At 39.0% G+C, this 21,884-nt stretch overlaps 1 protein-coding gene and 1 pseudogene across 5 annotated transcripts in view; both read right to left on the reverse strand.

The window, feature by feature from the left end:
* LOC106624584 (glutamate receptor ionotropic, kainate 2) overlaps positions 1 to 21,884 on the reverse strand; it is a 1,058,023-nt gene that overhangs the window by 387,132 nt on the left and 649,007 nt on the right. The window lies entirely within an intron of this gene.
* Positions 2,459 to 4,032, reverse strand: LOC138858037 (uncharacterized; annotated as a pseudogene).

Below are 21,884 nucleotides of genomic sequence, written 5' to 3' on the forward strand. Positions count from 1 at the left end.
AACTAAACCACCTAACTTAACCGCTGTCAAAATGTACCACATAGTAAGCGCGCTATTTCCCACACACGAAAAAAGGCCTAGCTATCCAGAACAGACCATAAGAAATTCCCAAGTCCCTCAGTTCACACTCGAAGAGCTGCAACTGGCAGCAGGCAAGCTCAAGACTAATAAATCACCCAACCCGGATGGAATCCCAGCAGTAAATTCGTAAAATAATCGCTGCGGAGCGACCGGCAGTACTTCTGAATATGTACAACGCCTGCCTCGAAGCTGGAATATTCCCTGAGCCCTGGTCCTAATCAGTAAGGTAAAAGGAGATCCCAACTTGCCATCAGCATACCGTCCACTATGCATGCTCGACACAGCAGGAAAGCTTTGTGAAAGGCTACTTAAGCCCAGACTTGAAGCGACCATCAACGAAGCCGGAGGGCTCTCCCCTAAATAACATGGATTTAGACCCGGCTGGTCATCTTTAGGAGCTATCAGATGCATCACTGAAAGTGTAGAAGCCGCACAGCACAGATGTCATAAGTACAAAAGAATAATTTTGCTGGCGACCTTAGATGTCCGAAACGCCTTCAACAGCGCTAGATGGGTGGACATAATCGACGCTCTCGAAAAAAGCTTCAGAATCCCCGACTACCTCAGAGCGGTGGTGCGGAGCTACCTCAGCAAGAAAAAATTGTCGTACCAAACTAGAGAGGGACCACGACAGATAGCGGTTACGTCAGGAGCAGCACAAGGATCCATTCTAGGCCCAGATTTATGGAACCTCAGCTACGACGCCATACTAAAACTCGACATGCCAGACGAATCCTACTTAGCTGGCTACGCGGACGACATCGCAGCAGTAATTACAGCTCGAGACACAGAATATGCGCGAAGAAAACTAAACCAAGTCATTATACGGATCCAAGCATGGCTTGACTTACACAACCTACAGCTCGCTACCGAGAAACCAGAACTACTTCTGTTGACAAACAAGCACATACCTCTCGAAATAAGTATGCAAACGACCACGGATACTCTAAGGACACAAAAAGTGGTAAACTACCTAGGCGTCAGACTGGACCCCAGATTAACTTTCTGGGTACAAATCCAGCACGCCGCAGGAAAGGCAGCGAAAATCACCTCCCAACTCAGCAGACTAATGGCCAACATAGGGGGACCCAGCCAAGAAAACAGAAATCTCCTAATGTCCACGACCATCAGCGTTCTATTATATGGAGCAGAGATTTGGGAGGCTAAAAAAGAAAAACCAGGCCAAAGTACACCGCACCGCACCCCCCGAAGAGTTGCATCAGCTTACCAAACAGTGTCGGGCGATGCAATATTAGTTATCAGCAGTAATATCACAATTGACCTCCTGGCATACGAAAGAAAAAAGCTGTGGGAGCTAAAGGAAACATCTGAGAATAATAAGAGGGCAATCGAACAAATAAAGAAAGACATGATGGCAGCATGGCAACGAAGATGAAAGAATGAGAGCCGCAGCAGATGGACGGACAGACTTATAAAAGATGTATACCAAGGGACAAGACGAAATATATACAATCATCCAGAAATTCGCAGCAATTTTACTACGCAGCAAAAAGCAGGACCTGGTCGTGCGCTTATGTAAATCTTTCAATAAGAAAAATGGAACGCCACTCTGAAGTAATGCAAACGCGGTCCTAGGGTAGGCGACGGTTCCTTAGAGGGGGGGTTTTTAGTGACCTGCAAGCGGCACATACCGCTGCTGTGACGACAGCAGTGATGATGCGGAAGGCATTTTCCACCCCCTCCCCCGCCAAAAAAAAAAACCATTAAAACAACAATTACTAACTAACACGCTCGCCTTAGGTCACTATAGCACCTCTGCAATACAGCAGTTTTTAAGTATGGAAACAAACATATTTAAAAAAGGTGAGCTTAAACCAGAATACCATGGCGTGTTAGAAGAATGCTTGCGTTTCGAGGTTTATATACAGTTAGACGGTCGCAGAAAACTAATTTTCTAGAAGTTTTTCAGTTTTTCTTTTAAATTTATTGAATAAAAAATTTATATGGTATTTTTTAACTATATTTTAGAACTAAGTACTAGAAAAAAATTTATTTGAAAAAGAGATACAGCTGATACCCGGGAGCTCCTCTCAAAAAAGACCTTTTGCGGTGACTACTATATCTCTGAATCATCTGAAATTAAAAAACCAAATAAATAAACAATCAATAAATTAATGTTAAATCTAGTAACTAATCGAAGGAATAAGCAAAATACACTTTTTTGACAAAATGGCGGTTTCTGAAAAAGAAATTGATTTTTTCCCGAAATTTTGGCCATAAATTGTTTATAAAAACAAAAACATTTATCGGAAAGAAAAAAACTTCGATTAATTACTAAAAACTATATTTAAGAAGCTCGTGTTAAAAGTTTAGACTAATCGGTTTAGCCGTTTTTGAGTAATGTTGAAAAGACCATTCTTAGAAAAACGCGTTTAAAGTTTGAAATGCACTTTACATTTGATAAAAAAAAAACGATATGGAGTCGTCTATTCCAGGCCTATATAAGAGACCCTCTGCCGATTCGACAGCTTCTAATAACTAGAGCTGATGTTCTCTGCAAGTCATTCTTCCACCCCGGGTGCTTTCACGCGCTCTGCGATCGGAAATGTTCACGCGCTGCTCATCTTCGGCATATGAATGCGTATTAGGCCCAAGTGTACTTCATATAATACAATAGTGATGACATTCCTTCATTAAATATGCCAGCAGCTATGTATGCAGCGATTTCCACAGTTTTCTAATCGGCCGGAACAATTTTGGGAGAGATTTTCCAAATTAGTTGATTGTAGCTCTCGTTGTTGTTTTAGTAAAAACCACCTACACATCTTTCTAATAAATTTTCATTGCTGAGATCTGTAAAAATCGGACCTATAGCCTCAGCAACAACTTCTGCCAGCCCTTTGCCAGCTGCACCATGAGTCTGGCCCATCCAGGCACTTGTCGTGCTAAGGTCAGTTTAACAAAAATGGTAATATATGGCCCAGATAGCATTATATAAAATATTTTTTTTGCCGGAATCACAATTTCTCCTTATTGCTAAGCAATAATAAACTGTCAACTTATCGATCAAAATTCCAGTAAGTTTGCCCTTTCCACCGAGAGTTTTTTCCTTTTCTGTTTTCGTGTGCTCATTTGTTTATGTACGTGTCCAATACATTCTTTCTTTACAACTTCTTGATCACCATAAGGTGCAACTTTTAAAATTCCCGATTTCGTTTTGGAGTCACCGTCTAAGCATCACCTGTGATCCATATTTAGTGATTCGAACACTCCACAAATTGGCAGAAAACACAAAGTCAGAATTTCCTCTGGCAACAGAAGTGTTAAAAACTCAAACGCGTGTAGACAATATCCCGTCTGGAAGTCACAGTCTTCTACAAGCATACGAATCATTATCACCGGTTATATCAGCCCTCAAAACCACAGGGTTTCCTTTAAAAAAAATTACCGAAAATCACCCAAATATAGTAAACAATATAACAGAAGAAAATTTGTTGGACACTAATTTTTTTTAATTCAAAAATGCAAGTACAACAAAAACTCTGGGGATCCAATGGAATGCGATATCTGACACAGTCTTCATACACTACAGAGTCAATATCTGCATTGTCCGCCATAACAAAGCCCCAAATTGTATCCTCTGTGGCAAAACTTTTCCACCCCGCAGGATGGCTTCCGCAAATTATGATACAAGCGAAAATCCTGATGCAAGAATTTTGGATAGACGGAGCCGACCCGGAGAAACAAATGCAAGCTCCTCGCTTAGAAAGTTCACAAACAATCTGGAAGACATTTCCCAGATAAAACTCACACGATTGGTAAAATATTTCCCCGGACACAAATTCGAATTACACGGCTTCTGTGACGCCTCTGAGAAGGCATATCGTACCATTTATTAGTAGCAAAAGCAAAGGTGGCTCCTTTAAAAACGCTAAGTATACCTCGACTTGAGCTCTGTGGTGCGCTACCACTCGCAATACTAGCTTCCATGGGTCAGATCCATTTAAACATGAAGAAATATAGAGTGTATCTCTGGTCCGATTCTGAAACTATTCTAGCCTGGTTGGAAAAATCATCACATACATGGAAGACGTACAATTCTAATCGTACGTCTCAATTACATGAACTAGTGGGATCAGCCACTTGGCGACACGTAGCCAGTGCTGACAATCCTGCCGATCTGCACCTTACACCACGATTCTTTGGTAGGATAGCAACAGAATCTCCCGATTCTTAACCACAATCGCCCATACGCAATATAACTGCTCCAAAAAAATCGAATCGAAAAATCGACTCTTTTCACACAACATTGGAGGATACTGACATCCTTGAACGATTTTCTTCGTTCTTCCGAGCCCTCAGAGTAGTCCCCTATATTTTAAAATTCATGCTTATGACAATTTTTCGTCGATTCGATTTTGTTCTATTATCAGTGTTCGACACAATAAAGTCCTAATAATTTCTTCATTCAGATGGATGTGGACATGGCAACAGCATCAACGCCAACTGTTAGGTTGGCCCCAAAACCCCAAAACGGGCCATCGAGCGACAACTTGTCAAAGCAGACCAGTCGTCCGGGTCGCCACCGAAAGTCAGCAGCTTTTCTTCCATCCAGACCGAGGCGAAATAAGGCAACAACTGGGCGTCGGTAGCCCAGGGCATCATTTAGCCGCTCCACTGACCTCAGCAACGTTGTCGCACAACTACAGCGACTGGTAGGCTAGTATTCGCCTAGGGGGGTCAGGATGGCTAGATGAGTTACGCCTCCTCCCCAACGCACGCCACTGTGCGCCAATACACCACAGCACAATCCACTAGAAGACACGCTAACATACACCACTCATACAGACATCACACACCACGTAGACCACCCACACATACGCACCACAACTCTACACTTCTCAACTATCAAAACGAGCTACCCAAGAGCTTAATCCTTTACTTTTTCTTTTGGATTTCAAACCGTCAACACAGCGTTGCCGTTGCACCTCCGTGTAAAGAACCGAATTATTAAATTTTTTAAAAAACCAACTTTGCGGAATCATTTTTTTCTGAAGGTTAAGTGCGCAATGATGAGCAATCATTAAAATTTAAGAACCACAAAGCCCTCAATAAGTTAAAGTTATTAAACCCCCTAAAACGATACCTATATAAGCAACAGAAGAACAAGCAATTAAAGCCCTTAAATCAGTTTGACGTAAACAAACTAATCTAATTAAAACTCCCCCTGGCGACAATAGGTGATCGATTATACAGGTTGACCTTACACCGTGTATATCGGTCAATATGTTTGATATCTTAGAAAAATTAACTGAACGTATCATATTCGATATACTTTAGTATAATGCTGAGTAATATGTGAAATTATATTTTACTACATATAATTTTCGTTAATCCAAAGTGGACCCTGGTCTTAATCTCATCTCCCTAATGTCATTAATTGCGATTTTTTGGTTGACGTTTTGCAAATCAAGTACCCATATAACAGTTTTGTTAAAAACTACTAAAAGTGCGATGATTCTATGAATAAATTCGAAAGAGAAATAAAATTTTAAACCCAAGATGGTAGGGAAAGACTTTGTAGGAGGCATTGCACCGCCCAGTTTAAGGTGAAAGCTCACATCTCGGGGCCTAGTCGACTGATTTCATCCACATTCCTTGTAGGTAACATTACCCTGACCTTCTTACAATACAGTGCGAAATCAGACAAAAACCATGCCTACTTGCCATGTAACACAATTTTCAATTTCATTTGATTTTTCCCCTTTTCAGTATACAAATCAAACAACAATTAATGTATCAGGGTCAAACATGAATACTACTTTTAAAGTGTGCCAGCTTGTGACCAAAATTTATTCAAATCGGACTAAAACTACTTAATCCTTCATGTAACTTATTTGTGAACTCCAGTTCCTATTGCGAAATTTTTATCGAAAATATCAGTCAATCTGTGATATATTTTAGAAATTCAGAGAGAATTCCTTTCTGATAATAGCATGCCGGAATGTCAGGTTGATTGGATCAATAATTCCCTTAGCATATACCTAATATAGATTTTTGAACTTCCGGGTGACTTCATACCCATATATCGGCAAATATGTGAACTATTTTAATGAAATTGAGAGAGCGTATTTTTCTAATAACAGTACTTATTTGTGCTTAAAATGGATAAATCGAGTGAAAACTTGCCCCAGCCCTATACGACCAATAAGATTATTTTCTAGTTACCCCAAACAGTCGTCTCTCACACATACACACAAACACATACAACTACATACAACCGAGAATAGTTTTAAAATTTCATCAGTTTACACTGAGAAACTTTCGATTTTCATCTTCACCGATTCAGGACAATCGTAGAATCTGATGACTCAGATTTACCGGAAAATTTCAAATCATCGGTTTTCGCCAAATACGAAAACTGTTTAGAGCAGTTAGCAGAAACAAAAGCAATGATTTGCGACCATTTAAAATTAAGTAAAGCAATTGCACCTATTCCATATCAACGAGTGGAGCTGCTGCAAATAAAAAGTCGAGAGGCAAGTTCAGGCATCCATCTCAAGGTGCCCGCATGTGACACAAAAATATTTCATGGAGGTTATTAACAATGGCCGTCCTTCTGGGACATATTTACAGACGTTTATATAAACAACCCAAAATTATCAAATGCACAAAAATTTAATCATCTCCGACAGAAAACAAAGGAAGCTCTTAAACCAAGATACGAAAGCGAAAGAATATGGGTCGATAAATAAAAATTTAAAATGAAACAAGTGAAGAAATTATCAAATTTCAATCCACTGTTTTAAATTGCTTGTCGGTTTTATCGACACAGAATATTCCCAAAGACAGCTAGGACCCTATACTGGTAAAGATATGCACTGCCGCATCAGCAGAAAAATCATTACTTACATGGGAGCGATCGCTTTCATCACGAAGAAAATGCCCCACGTGGAAACAAATGAAAGATTTCCTAACTACCCAGTACGAAATCGCAGAAAGGGAAACAAAACAATAACCAAAACAATACCCACAGACCCCTAGCCATTAGGAACAACAATTTAAATAGAAGCTTCTTCAAAAGTCAAACATTCACATCCGAACAGTACAAACATAAGTCATGCGAACTATGTACAGGGGGGCATAAGCTTAAATCTTGCTATAGATTCATGAAATTGAATATTATCGATCGAAACAATTTTGTAAAAACAAAAAGACTTTCTACAAACTGCCTGTCACATGCGATAACCTTAAAGAGTGCGAAAGTTGCGTTTACTGTCATAAACGCCTTCATTACATATTCCATTTCCTTACTCCCAAACAGCGCATATATGAAAATAGCCCCGGGTTTAGTTTCAACATAAAATCCCGAAGTGCGAAATCCCTAAAATTGCCAAGAAGCACCATGCTGCTTAAAGGCATTAAAAACTCAAACGCTAAACAGCGAAAATCACAGTAGAGTACTACTACCCACAGCAGTCGTCTCCATCGAGCACCGAGAAGAACTGTTCAAACTTAGAGCATTAATAGACCAAGGATCACAACGATCATTTATAGCGTCTAAGGGATAACATAGGCTGCCAACAAAAAACCAATTACAGGAATGCGTGGAAGAGTAGTTCAATACGCTAATAAAATTGGCCCTATAATCCTACTTTCCCCTCAGGCTGATAAGAGAATTCAAGCAGTAGATATAGTCTTACCGCAATTAACAAATATGCTTCCAAGTTATCACATAAATAGCAAGCATTTGCAAAAGGTCTCAAAACCTAACTGCAACACCCCCAACCAAATACATATTATATTAGAAACCGATATCATACCACAGATAATATTTCAAGATGTTGAGAAAATTTTTGGCACAAAATACTATTTTCAGTTGGATTCTAAGTGGACGATGACAACTCGAGTTTGTGAAACCACAAATGAATACCTCAATTCACAATTAAGGATATTTCGGGAGTTGGAAGAAAACACGAATTGTAATTCATGACACCATAAAACATTGTTAATGGCAAAAAAATTCCTTCAGGGCACATTTACTTTTGCGGCTTGACCAGACGGGAGGTTGCATCGGTGCTTTATCGACAACGAGTGGACGAATCGAAAAGTTTTGATAAAAAGGACCCACTCTTAGTACTAAACCCATATCTGGACACAAAAGAACTGTTTCGTGCGAATGGTTGACTTGCCAACTCCAGCCTGACATATAATGAACGGCATCCCATAATCATACTAGAAAAATTACTCACAACATTATACCTCCATTTTGTGCTGCTTACTAATACTACATGCCTAGCACTACCTCAATCACCAAATAGTCTGCCTAGAGTTTTATATGTTAAGACGTAAACCTCAAATAAAAAAGTGCAATCGGCATAACACTTATTGGAGCCACTGAAAAAAAATTTGTGGATCTTATCAAAAAAGTCGCATCCGAGATCGTAAAAAAGTACGCTCCGTAAGGACTTATTTGGCAATTAATCCCCGCAAGTGCCTCTCATACGAGTATGCGTGGTTTATGGGAATCAGCTGTAAAAAGTCGAAGCCCACTTGCAGAAGAAGCTGGATAGTACAAAATTAATTACGAAGAATTCAACATATTACCAAATCACATTGAAGCCGTTCTCAATTCACGGTCACTCACAACACTTTCGCCAGATCCACCAGATTTAACAGCCCTCGCTCGGGGACACTTTCTCTAAGGAGCACCTATTCTTGCCTTACCTGAGCCTTACTAAACCGATGGGAAAAGCTAAACTTCTTCATCATGACTTCAACCGCCGATTTCTATCGGAACATAAATGTCCTGCTCGAAAAGGCGCCAAAGCTTAAAAATGTTGTCCCAATCCATGACGATTATCTCCCTCTCCCACTAAACTGTTAAATATAACAATATAAAGCGTCGCCGCTCACACCGGTTTCAACACTGTAGCATATTCAAACGATGTAACCGGTTTAACGTCAGCAGGTAGCCCGGACACTGCCTTAATTGTTTGAGGCTTGCTCACACGACGTCAGGGTGTGACTAGGAGTGTTTGTCCCAAATGTCCTGCATTAAACCCCCAGGCGCCACGCAGTCGGCCTAATCAGACAACCCACGTCCTGCCTCTCCATACGACATTAACGGTCAGCAGCCACTCCACGGTACCGTCTGAGGAACCAAAGGAAGGGAGCATTTTCGCGGCGCCGACAGCCCAGACCGTCATCCCGCCGCTCCGCTGACTTCAAAAGCGTTGTAGCAACAGCAAAAGCACAAGGGAATGAAGAGCGACCCCAAGCCTCTCTTACGCAATGTCATCGAATCAATACACATGGTAAACACGACTCTCCGCTAGTCATCTTCACCGGCCAAATTCTTGTTACCGTTTTTTCGAGAAAAATCTAAAAGCTTAAATTAATTGAACCTTTTCTATTTTAAACTTTATGAGCTCCTTTTTCGAAAATATATGAATTTTGCTTCAAGTGCAAAAAAGGTTAAAGCGTATAAGCACACAGTTCAGTTTTAAATAAATTTTTTATTGCACACTGTGAGTGAAAAAAGGTGGCGTGTAAGTTCAAATAGTAGTATTGCTGCGATTTCATCTATTTTTGGCAATACTACATACTATTAACATGTCACATACTTATAAAATGCTCCCTGGGTTCATTAAGGTACCTCACTTACCATCACCAATCATATGGAGTAAAGTCAACCGGATGTTTGAAAATTCGGAAATATCAGGATGCATATTTGGGCTAGGGCAAGTTTTCTCCCGACTCTAACCAGATTCATGGGTGCTAGATTTGCATACTAATAAGTGAAAGAATCTGATGGAATTTAAAATTGCGTTTAATGGGAAGTAAGCGTAGTTGTAGTTTGATTTCGGCCATTTACGTACCGTATTATTGGAATGTAGGGTAATATTATGTACCACATTGGGTTGGAATCAGTAGAGTAGGTCCTGAGATATGTGATTTCCCTTAAATGTGGGCGGTGCGTCGCACATGACACTGGCTTCGATTAAGCTCTGTACTATCATCCTGATTGTCAAACTAAAAGTCTCTGGTGCATTTATATAGATATAGGTAGTTTATATAAAAATCGTTATATGGGGAGTTGGCGAAGTTATAATCCGTTTTCACACTGTCGATACGGGTGCTTAAAACATTTGATATCAGCGTATTTCGTTATTATATGTACGTTAAGCCTATTAGAGGGTGGGGAAATTTTTACCATTTTTAAAAATGTTTAGCCCACATGTTTCTCTCGCTAGTGCGGTCCTCTAAATCATGTTAAAGTTTTATATCCAAATTTTTGTGATATAGCAGTGGTCCGATTACACCAATCTGCTAGACCGTCCTCCTTTTTTTATCAATGTACATACATATATCTATCTCGCTTAGTTTTATGTGATACAAACAAAAGGTGTACAAAACTATTATACTGTGTAACAACGTGTTGCGAGAGTATAATAATGGATTTTGGTAGTAGTACTTTGGTTTTCGCTTTGTAGCTTTTGGGTTTTTGATGCCTTTAAGCAGCGCGGTGCTTCTTGGCAAACTTCGGGATTTGCTGTTGCAACTAAACCAATAATACTTTTGCGCGCTTGATGATTTTAGATGGTTGATGTACATGGCTTCAAAAATGTCCCGGAAGGACTGTCATTCTTCATGACCTGCATTAAAAATGTCTGTATCACATATGGGCAACTCGAAGTGCAGGCATCCACCTTGGTTTTGTATTTGTGGCAGCTCTATTCTCGGAGTAAGTGCTATTGCATTTATTAGCTTTAATTTATCAGAAATCATAGCTTTTGTTTCTTTGTACTAGTCTACGCAGTTTTCTTATATTGCGTAAGCCGATGATTAGTGGTAGATATGAATCGTCGGAATTTACTATGGCGTCATGAGCCGATTGGAGACGAGTCCAAAAATTGTCAAGATATTGTAAATGGTATTAATGTGTCACTCTCAGAACTGAATTTGGTGGAAGAAATATCTTTGCCCTTTATTTGCTTTGTAGCAACATCTCTTGCGTTTAGTTCTGCAGCTGTATCTTGAATTGATTAGTAATTATTTTCAAATAAACTGAGTTATTTTGGATTTTATTTTTAATATTTCGTTGTGATTAATTTTTTTTTTTTTATCAAAAACCGCATTTTTAATTTAACAATACTTTTTATGTCCGTATGTTTAGATATTAAAGAATATATTGTACATGGAATTGTATGTATGTACGAGTATTTTAGTTCTTATGCAATTGAGAGCTTTTAGAAGAGATCAATGTACCTGTTTTTTTGTAAGCAATCCTGCTTGTTTTTGCTTGCTGAAGAACAAGGAGTTATGCTGGATAATATTAGCAAGTAAATACTTCAATTATGTTTTAGTTTTTCGTGTTTGTGCAATAATTGTGTTAGAAAACACAAAGGTAAGCTTAAAGGCACTCAATATGCGTTAATTTATGTATATAATGGATGATCCAAGTAGATGTACTTTTTCAATAGCCCTAAATAATGTGCTTCGTCCGCTTCGCTCAACTTATGGTCAACATAATCGGCCTACTAAACGTACTATTCGCAACACCATCACCCATCTTGAGACCCAGCATTCATTACTGGATAATATTCGACCTAATAGACCACGTCCAGCACGCAGTGAACCGTGGAGAGTCAATTCGGCGCCGTTCGCAGCAACTCGGACTGATGTATGGATCGACTTGGCCCATTTTACGTCGAGATCTTAAATTGAAAGCGGATCAAATACAGCTTGTATAAGAACTGAAGCCGCTTGACTTTCCCAAGCGACATCGCTTCGCTATACTGGCTCTTGAAATGTTACAAGACGATCCGACGTTTTCGAGCCAATTTTTGTTCAGCGATGAGGCCCATTTCTTGCTCAATGGGTATGTAAACAAGCAAAATTGCCACATTTGGGACTAAAAGCAACCTAAAGAGATTCAAGAACTGTCATTTTAATCAGAAAAATCGACGATTTGGTGTTTTTTGTGAGCCGGTGGAATCATCGTTCCATATTTCTTCAAAAAGGATGCCGGTGAGAACGTAACCGCCAATGGCGACCATTGTCGCGTCATGAAAACAGACTATTGATGCCTGAAATTGCAGCTCGTGATCTCAGGGACATTTAGTTTCAATAAGAACAATTCGGTGCAGCAGATAATTTCTCGTTTTGAGCCAGTTCATTGGCCACCAAGATCGTGTGATATCACACCGTTAGACTTTTCCTGTGGGGATTTGTAAAGTCTAAAGTCTATGCAAACAATCCAATCCCGTTACGATTCAGGCCGTGGAGCAAAACATCACGTGTGCCATCCGCCAGTCGAAATGCTCGAACGACTCATCGAAAATTTAAAAAAGTAGGGAACCTCGAAATCGATCACCCTTTATACTGCATATTTATCAATAAGTAAAATAAATACGCTCACTTTGATTCCTTTAAGGGTTAATTTACGTACGTGTGTAATAACTTTTTTTCTGTGTGAGTTATCGACCTACTTTTTGCCTACCTACCTTTTATGCCAGGCTGTTATTTAAGTTTTTAAAAATTAATGCTTGGGATACTAAAAATAGGGTTTAGATAGTGCAGCGGTAGCATGATTTGCGGTCCGTCATTTCCGTCCAAAGCTAATTCAGACGGGGTTCTGGCGGCACTCCCCGAGTAGATGAACCATTATGAGGTTATAAACATGTTTGTCCAATCTGGAAGTATCGCAAGAAAACCGTACCATCGAGATCCGTATGTTCGTGTTCAAGAAACAATCGTGGCTATTGCATAGTCATTGCATAATTGAAGCAAATCCTAGAGTTTCGACTCGCTACTTGGTGTTAGCATACTGTCATTACAATGGATATTTCATGATCACTTAGACCTGTTTCCGTACAAAGTTCAAATAACAAGCCGGTTAAACGCTCTAGATTTGACTATTCGCCTGAAATTTTGCCAAAAAATTATGTCTGATGAGGCCCATTTTGGTCTAAACGGAAATGTAAACAAACAAAATTGCCGTATATGGAGTGAATCAAATCCAGAAATAATCCACGAGACGGAACTTCACCCAGAACGAATCACTTTGTGATGCGGAGTTTCATCAAGTTGTATTGTCTGCAATACTTCTTTGAAGAAAAATGTGTAACAGTAATTGTCAATGGGCACCGTGGCTGAGTGAGTCATTTTATTTGTTCATTTTACCTGTTTCTGACATAAGAAAACAAGTTTATGGCGAAAAAATTCTAACTGAATTTCAATATTATATTTCAAAGATTGGCCAATATTTTCGGTCAAAGGTCAGCCATAAGTAATAACTGTTAAGCCATCTAGCTATAGCTAAGAAGGGCGAGGAACTAATTTATATGGATTTCACTTCGAAGAAACTTTCAGAAATCCTAAGAATCCTAACTGCGAATCATACAGAAAGATTGTCACAGACAATTTAACTAGACTCAAGGCATGTGACTCAACCTTTGAATTGGAGCAGGGGTCGTCACACTTACGAATATGCTCAATAAAGCGTATTACAGCGCATGACCTTCATCACATACAAAGCGTGGTTCGAAACCGCCTTGGTGGTACTGGCAGCTCGGATCACTTAGGCGCAGTGTTCAGGAACTCTTCAAACTGTCCAAGATAGCCGACGAAGAGTCCTGCTGGAGGGAATATAAAGATGTGCTAAAGGAATAAAAAAAAGCGAGGATTGAGCGTCTTTTACATAAGCAGAGCATTTAATAATGTGTCCAATGATGCTATCGTTAATAGTCTGGAAGCAGCCGGGAAAGAGCTCGTAGCATGGACAAAAGCTGTACTAAGCTGCTAGAAGATTAACGCAGAATGGAACGAAGTCAGATTATTTAGACTAGCGCGAACAGGAACTCCTCACGGGGGTAAATGAACTGTCAAAAGGCCAGTGATGCTCTCTACGCATGTTAGAAGATGCTAAAAAATATCATACAGGAAACGGTTGGAGCGAATACAACGAGAGCACTTACAACCACTTCAACGGCTGCCATTTAAAGATTTCTCAATCTGCCACCAATCGACATTGCAGTGGAAAGTTCGACAGCGAAATCAGCTGCAAGATTGGCGGTGCTAGGTGAATTTTCCACAAGAACCTTCGGCCATAGACCCCATACCCTTACGCTTTGTCTGGGAGAGAAGGCTTCATGTCACTCTAAAAGAAAGTGGATGATACAGGGCGATCCACCAGTGGAACTCTTAACATATATACGGACGGATCAAAAGTGGCTGATGCAGTGGGCCCCGGGATCTATTTCGCAGAGCTAGATCTTCGACGACTCTTCAATCTGTCGCAATACTGCATTATCTTCCAAACAGAAGTGTTTGCGGTCAGGAAAGCTGCTGAGATAAATAACAAGGCAGGAAATGACATAAAGTATATCAATATACCAATATAGTTCAGTTCACGAAATATGCAAATCGTTAAAAGCGATACACAACAAAATTGCCTCAAAGGCTGACAAACGGATCAGGGTAAAATGGAATACCTTCACGCAATGCAGAATCGCCAAGATCATGTACAAGGGAGCGGAAGGAAAACACCCAAGTTTTCAACTCCCACGGACTGCAGGACGGTTTTTAGCCTAGTCAAAAGTCACAACTTACTGGCATTACATGCGAGCCGTATGAGCATAATTAACGATGACACATGTAGAAAGTGGGTATGAGAAAGACCCTGAAACACCGCCTCTACTTATGTCCGGCTTTATCTAAAACTCTGCTTAGAGCAGGACATATTACTTGAAAATAATTTATGAACAACAGGTAAGGAAGGGCTAATTTCGGGTGTAACTGAACATTTCATACTTGTGCCACTTGCAAGGATCAAAGTGTGAAAAAAAACTTTATATTAATTTCATCAATTTAATACAAGAGGATACACAGTTCTTAAAAAGACATTATTTCTGAATTTCACAAGGATTTCATACTTATATGAGGCTAAAGGGCTAACTTAAGTGTTGACCCGCGTTTGCCCATTTTTGACCCAAGTTATAGTTCGATTTCGACTATTTTTGGATTTAGGGGCACTGTTTGTGAAAAGTTTGTATTCTGATAACTTTATTGATGTTTGATTTCAATATTGTAAAATGAAAGAATCAGATGGAGTTCAAAATTTGGTTATATACGAGAAAAGTGTGGTTCATACGATTTCGCCCATTTTCACAGTGTCTATATGGATTGTTTGGGCAATATCACAAACCGGATTTTGAAAATCTTTCAAGTAGTGCCTGAGATATAGGATTTCAGGGCGGTGCCCCGCGTTGTCAGCATAACTCCTTACAGAATCATCTAAAAAAAATATGTGTTTTAGTCGAGCTCGAGCTCGAGCTTGAACGAAGGAAAAAAAAAGTTATAATTGGAATTTTGGCAGACCTTTTTCCAACATCAATCAACTTTTTGGGTCAAATTTGCTCGACATTTCTTTTTTTAAAATAGTTTTAATTGAAAAAAAATCCTTCTCAATTTATGATTTTTTCAGAGCTTTCCAATGAGACATATGTTGAATTAATGAGACCTACTTTTATATGCAAAAGGTACAATTTTATACACAAATAATTTTTAAGGCTCTCGCAGCGATAGGATACGAATAATCGGGCTCTCGAAACGTGGATGTTGAAGATAAAAAGTTCATTGCGGACAGAGTTATTAACGGTTCATTCATAAATTCATTCAGTCGTGACTGAAGAGCCTAATGTACATTATTCATTAAAAAAAATGGAATAAATATAAACAAGTAAGAAAGGGCTAAGGCGGAGAGGTGTAACCGAACAGTTCATACTCTTGCAACTTGCAAAGGTCAAAGCCAGTAAATAACTTTAGGTGTTTGTAAAACCTCATATTAAACAAGTGCGAAAGGGGTAAGTTTGGGTGTAACTCAACATTTCATACTATTGCAACTTCCAAAGATCAAAGCTGGGGAAATAACCTCTGGTATTGGCACAACTTAATTTTAAAATTGTTACGAAAGAATTCAGCATCGATTGTTCGATGAAATCGTAAAACTCTTGTATAAGATATATGGGAAGTATTGACATTACTAGATATTATTAACAGAAAAAGATGCTCTCTGAGTTTCATTAAGGTACCTCACATACCATCACCACTATATGCGGTATAAAGTCAACTAGAAAATAATCTTATTGGTCATATAGGGCTGGGGCAAGTTTTCACTCGATTTATCCATTTTAAGCACAAATAAGTACTGTTATTAGAAAAATACGCTCTCTCAATTTCATCAAAATAGTTCACATATTTGCCGATATATAGGTATGAAGTCACCCGGAAGTTCAAAAATCTATATTAGGTATATGGTAAGGGAATTATTGATCCAATCAACCTGACATTCCGGCATGCTATTATCAGAAAGGAATTCTCTCCGAATTTCTAAAATATATCACAGATTGACTGATATTTTCGATAAAAAGTTCGCAATAGGAACTGGAGTTCACAAATAAGTTATCTGGAGGATTGAGTAGTTTTAGTCCGATTTGAATAAATTTTGGTCACAAGCTGGCACACTTTAAAAGTAGTATTCATGTTTGACCCTGATACATTAATTGTTGTTTGATTTGTATACTGAAAAGGGGAAAAATCAAATGAAATTGAAAATTGTGTTACATGGAAAGTAGGCGTGGTTTTTGTCTGATTTCGCACTGTATTGTAAGAAGGTCAGGGTAATGTTACCAACAAGGAATGTGGATGAAATCAGTCGACTAGGCCCCGAGATGTGAGCTTTCACCTTAAACTGGGCGGTGCAATGCCTCCTATAAAGTCCTTCCCTACCATCTTGGGTTTAAAATTTTATGTCTCTTTCGAATTTATTCATAGAATCATCGCACTTTTAGTAGTTTTTAACAAAACTGTTATATGGGTACTTGATTTGCAAAACGTCAACCAAAAAATCGCAATTAATGACATTAGGGATATGAGATTAAGACCAGGGTCCACTTTGGATTAACGAAAATTATATGTAGTAAAATATAATTTCACATATTATTCAGCATTATACTAAAGTATATCGAATATGATACGCTCAGTTAATTTTTCTAAGATATCAAACATATTGACCGATATACACGGTGTAAGGTCAACCTGTATAATCGATCACTTATTGTCGCCAGGGGGAGTTTTAATTAGATTAGTTTGTTTACGTCAAAATGATTTAAGGGCTTTAATTGCTTGTTCTTCTGTTGCTTATATAGGTATCGTTTTAGGGGGTTTAATAACTTTAACTTATTGAGGGCTGGGTGCACCAAAAGGGAAGGGTGCACCAAAAGTGAATATAGAGATTGAAAACGAGACTGGTAAAACCTGCAATCCCCAAACTCTTCGTCGAATACTGTATGATGCTAGCTACCATGGTCGTAATGTCCATAAAAAGTCATTCATAAGCAACACTAACGAAAGTAAATACATTATTTTTGGCTCGGGCGGACATGAAAAAGTTTGTAGAAAAGTGTATACTAAGCTTGAACCACGGAATATGACTGCCACGGTAAACTATGGTGTTGGGTCGCTCATGGTGTATGGCAGCATCTGGAGTAGGTAATCTTGTGTTCATTGAGCAGACAATGAACAAATATGATTACCTTAACAGTTTAAAAGCCAATTTGAACGAAAGTGCGACTAGATTGGTACCTGAAGGATCATTTGTCTTCCAACACGACAACGATCCAAAACACACGGCTCGCATTGTTAAGGAATGGCTTCTTTACAAGACACCCAAACAATTAAAAACACCAGCCCAATCTCTTGATGTCAATCCAATCAAGCATTTGTAGTATTATTTAGAAAGAAAAATCAGAAGGCACCAAATAACTAGCGAAGAATCTTTGAAAGCTGCGTTAATCGAAGAATGGATCAAGATTCCAACTTCAGTGACCCAAAAGCTGGTAAAGTCCATGCCAGGTTGAGTGCAATTTAAAAATCTAAAGGCTATCCAACGATGTATTAACCGTCCATCAAAGCTCAAAAACAACCCCGTTAGTTCTTTGTTTTAGCAATTTATTTTTAGTACATACATACTTTAGTGACGTAATTTTAAGCTACTCGAACATGCTTTTCTGTAATTTGAAAAATTATTACTTTAAGTTTGGGGTTTTTGTTATTGGAGACATACAAATACAAGGTGCGTTCCAAAGTAAACATTAAAAAAGTAACAAAGTAAACTCTAGTGGCACCATCTATATGTCGACTAGTGCGTTAGAATCTGCTATCCTTTATCGACTTCCAGTAAAAACTTCACATTTCATCTATTGGAAGTGAAGTTATTGCATTTTAAATGTCAGTATGTTTTCAATCCCATTCAAAAGGCTTGCACCGGCATACTGGCGGCCATACCGGGCAACGAGCTAAAAAATTCGTTCGACATGCTTTTGGACCGTGCGAAAAGCTTTATTAAAGCAGAAGGAGACTATTTTGAATAAAATTAATTGATTTTGCCAATAAAACTATTTGTCCTGTCTTTTTTTTAAAGTCCTGTTTACTTTGTAACGCACCTTGTGTATGAAATAATTGAAAATATATAAAAAATTGGTCAATAATATTAGTTTCAAGGCTTTTTTTCGCATGACAAAACAGATAAACACACTGCATACTTATTTTTGTGATACACTGTAAGCAAGAGGTTGTAAGCTCTAATAACGAGCAATAAGTGTTAAGTTGTTGGAATTAAAACCATTAAATTGGGACTTTTGTTTAACAATTTAGTGATGGAACTCAAGAGTGAGGTTCAAGGTAGACAATTTATCGATAAGTCCATTTGTTGCATGTAAATTTACATATGCAATTGTGCCACGTTATGGGATAAAAAAGGGGCGTCATGTGGATCGACCAGTGCGATTGGGCTTGTTAGTATTTTCAACGGTTTTTCTTATTTCCAGGTTTATCGGTTTGTTTTGCAATTGATATATTTGCGTTGCGGGAGTATTGGCGGATTGTTCAATATTTGCGGTTTCGTTAATATATGCGGTTGGCAGAAAACATAATTTCACGAGCGGTCTTGTTAGCGTTCCGCTTTGAGTACGGAGATCAACCACTCGTATATGACCATCGGAAAAGTAATGTAAGTTTTCTATGCGGCCAAGCCAACATTCTGTGGGGGTAGACAATCATCATGTATGAAGACACTACCACCAAGCTTTGACGCCTTTTCGGGAGCTTTCCATCGTTACCTTTTATGAAGATCCTTTATATACTCTTCCTTCCATCGGCGGCTGAAATCATGATGGAGAATTTTTATTTTCTCCCATCGATTTAATAAGGATAGCGACTCCATGCCTGGCTCACGTATGGCCATAATGGATACTCCTTTGAGAAAATGCCCTGGAGCTAGGACTCTTAAATCAAAGAGATCTTGTGATATGAATTCTTCATAGTTGAACTTGCAGTTTTCAGCTCCTTTTTTGAAGTGGGCTTTGAAGCTTTTTACAGATGATCCCCATAAACCCCCCATATATAGCAGCTTGAAAAGATAAACTGCCAATTAATTCCTTTGGGAGCGTACTTCTGAACAATTTCAGGTGATATTTTTAATAAAATCCACAAACTGTTTCAGTGGCTCTTTGAGCTCCAATGAAGGTTTTGAAGTTATCGCTCATTAGTTTTGAGGGGAAAGGGGGTCGCGAGAAAAGCTTCGTTTGTCAGATTCGTACATAGCTCAAGGTGCACTGCTTTTGTCATAAAACAGATATAGACAGCTACATAGCCTTTCTTTATGGTGGGAGACCTTAGCACAGACGCCTTTATCTGAACAGGCCCAGCAAAGACGACACCTGTAATTATGAAAGGCAGAGTGAAGTTGCAGCATTCCGGGGTAAGTGCTATCATAATCTGCGTCAGATGGGCAGGATTGTCAGAACTGGCTACGTGTCGCCAAGTGGCTGATCCCACTAGTTCATGTAATTAAGATGTACGATTAGAATTGTCTTCAGAATTACACTTATTGGACTATACTCTATCGAATAAAAGGGGGCTCTTTAGTCCGCCTTTCGTATGAATATGACTCTGGCCTCTCTCCAAAGCATAGGCACTTAGCTAAGACTTAAACATCTTTCATTCATCTGTTGATACATTCTGCATCATGGCTGGGGAAATACCGTCCATATCAGGAGATTTAAAAGTTTAAAAACCGTTGAGTGCGCAAAGTATTTGGTCCTTTGTTATCATATCCGAGGGGACGTTCTCTACGCTATTTCCTACAACTTGGTAGTTAGTAGCGTCCGTACACCATGGAAAATGCATGGTCTTTCTATGATTCCTCCCTGCAACCAATCCTCGCTTTTTTTTTATTCCTTTAGCACATCTTTATATTCCCTCCAGCAGGACTCTTCGTCGGCTATCTTGGACAGTTTGAAGAGTTCCTGAACACTGCGCCTAAGTGATCCGAGCTGCCAGTACCACCAAGGCGGTTTCGAACCACGCTTTGTATGTGATGAAGGTCATGCGCTGTAATACGCTTTATTGAGCATATTCGTAAGTGTGACGACCCCTGCACCAATTCAAAGGTTGAGTCACATGCCTTGAGTCTAGTTAAATTGTCTGTGACAATCTTTCTGTATGATTCGCAGTTAGGATTCTTAGGATTTCTGAAAGTTTCATTTTACTTAAAATCCTACGTGTCTACGACTTCGTATGGTCAGAAAACGAACACCTCCCAATCTGTAACCATGATTCTTGTGCTAGTATGTAGCTTTACATCTAGAACGTTCTTCGAAGTGAAATCCATATAAATTAGTTCCTCGCCCTTCTTAGCTATAGCTAGATGGCTTAACAGTTATTACTTATGGCTGACCTTTGACCGAAAATATTGGCCAATCTTTGAAATATAATATTGAAATTCAGTTAGAATTTTTTCGCCATAAACTTGTTTTCTTATGTCAGAAACAGGTAAAATGGACAAATAAAATGACTCACATGCTCAGCCACGGTGCCCATTGACAATTACTGATACACATTTTTCTTCAAAGAAGTATTGCAGACAATACAACTTGATGAAACTCCGCATCACAAAGTGATTCGTTCTGGGTGAAGTTCCGTCTCGTGGATTATTTCTGGATTTGATTCACTCCATATACGGTAATTTTGTTTGTTTACATTTCCGTTTAGACCAAAATGGGCCTCATCAGACATAATTTTTTGGCAAAATTTCAGGCGAATAGTCAAATCTAGAGCGTTTAACCGGCTTGTTATTTGAACGTTGTACGGAAACAGGTCTAAGTGATCATGAAATATCCATTGTAATGACAGTATGCTAACACCAAGTAGCGAGTCGAAACTCTAGGATTTGCTTCAATCATGCAATAGCCACGATTGTTTCTTGAACACGAACATACGGATCTCGATGGTACGGTTTTCTTGCGATACTTCCAGATTGGACAAACATGTTTATAACCTCATAATGGTTCATCTACTCGAGGAGTGCCGCCAGAACCCCGTCTGAATTAGCTTTGGACGGAAATGACGGACCGCAAATCATGCTACCGCTGCACTATCTAAACCCTATTTTTAGTATCCCAAGCATTAATTTTTAAAAACTTAAATAACAGCCTGGCATAAAAGGTAGGTAGGCAAAAAGTAGGTCGATAACTCACACAGAAAAAAAGTTATTACACACGTACGTAAATTAACCCTTAAAGGAATCAAAGTGAGCGTATTTATTTTACTTATTGATAAATATGCAGTATAAAGGGTGATCGATTTCGAGGTTCCCTACTTTTTTAAATTTTCGATGAGTCGTTCGAGCATTTCGACTGGCGGATGGCACACGTGATGTTTTGCTCCACGGCCTGAATCGTAACGGGATTGGATTGTTTGCATAGACTTTAGACTTT

This window comes from Bactrocera oleae, chromosome X (assembly GCF_042242935.1).
Source record: "Bactrocera oleae isolate idBacOlea1 chromosome X, idBacOlea1, whole genome shotgun sequence".
NCBI lineage: Eukaryota > Metazoa > Arthropoda > Insecta > Diptera > Tephritidae > Bactrocera > Bactrocera oleae.